This window comes from Ahaetulla prasina, chromosome 8 (assembly GCF_028640845.1).
Source record: "Ahaetulla prasina isolate Xishuangbanna chromosome 8, ASM2864084v1, whole genome shotgun sequence".
NCBI lineage: Eukaryota > Metazoa > Chordata > Lepidosauria > Squamata > Colubridae > Ahaetulla > Ahaetulla prasina.
The window spans coordinates 27,675,208-27,676,659 of record NC_080546.1 but is presented as its reverse complement, the minus strand read 5'-3'; the positions used below and the strand labels follow the sequence as shown (position 1 = coordinate 27,676,659).

Sequence of the window (1,452 nt, the reverse complement as noted above, 5' to 3'; positions counted from 1 at the left end):
AGAATGCATATTAGTAAGAAATAAGACCTATATTCATCAAGCTGTGTCTACCCTAGTCAAACTTTTAACCATTATTGGAAAAAGAATGGGCTGTTCCATTTTGAGGGATCATTTGACTCTGTTCTCTCTTAGATATTAAATGAGAAAGACAAGTACCTTCTTGACAGAATTTAGGAATAATACAAACCTTATTGCAAAGTTAAACTTGGAAGGTACATGTCAGCTGAAATCAGTTAAAACTAATCCTACCTCATCTAAGTGAATGTCTTCCAGCTCGCCAGTGATTTTCAATTTTAGTCAATGAGCAGCTATACCAATAAGAGTACAATTACAATGCTTTGCTGATGATGTTGACGTAAAAGTAACATCTACATGAGGATTTTTCACATAGTCTAAACTGGTTCTTCTTAATGTCACATTGCTATAGTTATGCTTTGCAGGTTGTGCTCATATTAAATCCCCTATATGTAGTTTAGTTAAGTTCCCTAAATGTAGCATAACTGATATTCAGCTAAATTTGCATAGAATTAAATTAGTAGACCACTACTAATTAGCTTTGACTCTTCTCCTAGAGCTACTGCCTTCCTTTCATATATGACATTTATAGAGTGATGAATACGTTACCATTTATGCTTAAGTGCCATCAGAATGAAGAATTAAACTAAAAGATTTATATGGTGCCAAGCTAGAAAAGACTTTATTCATAGAATTGCTAATTTTAAAATGAAAAGAACATATAGAAAGTTCACCCTGCTGAGTACGGGATGGAACATTGGCTTTATTTTTATTTATCCCATGCGTGCTATACTCTTAACCTGTTTCAGGGATTCAATAAATCAGAATAGAGCTGGAAGGGACATTGGAGGCAAAGGTGGGTTTCAGCAGGTTCTGACCAGTTCTGGAAAATTTATCAAAATAAATTGATAAAAACAATTTAAAATGGAATTGGATAAAATACAATTTAAAATGAAATTGGAATAAAATACAATAATTTAAGATATAGATAAAATATGATAAAATTATATTTCAGTGTCACCACTACAATCTACCCCAATATGTGCTCGCTTCGGCAGCACATATACTAAAATTAGAACAATACAGAGAAGATTAGCATGGTCCCTGCACAAGGATGACATGCAATAGTACCAGATGAGATAGGTGGGACACATTATTAAAATGAATGATTATTAGCAGACACATTATTAGAAATTATTAGAATGTTATAGGGCCTCCTACTTGAGCAGGGGGTTGGACTAGAAGACCTCCAAGGTCTCTTCCATCTCTAATCTGATTGAATGAATGAATGAGTGAATGAATGAATGAATGAATCGTTGCATTCCCCAGTTGTTCTATAATATACTGGAGTCTGAGAAGACACCCCAAAGTCAATCATACAGATGCTACAAAGATGCTATGGAAGTCACACCACTGTGACTTCCATTACAAAGCTAG

The 1,452-nt window shown here is 34.2% G+C and overlaps 1 pseudogene; it reads left to right on the top strand.

Moving 5' to 3' along the window:
• Positions 1-1,057: 1,057 nt before the first annotated feature.
• Positions 1,058-1,173, top strand: LOC131203580 (U6 spliceosomal RNA; annotated as a pseudogene).
• The last annotated feature ends 279 nt before the right edge of the window (positions 1,174-1,452 follow it).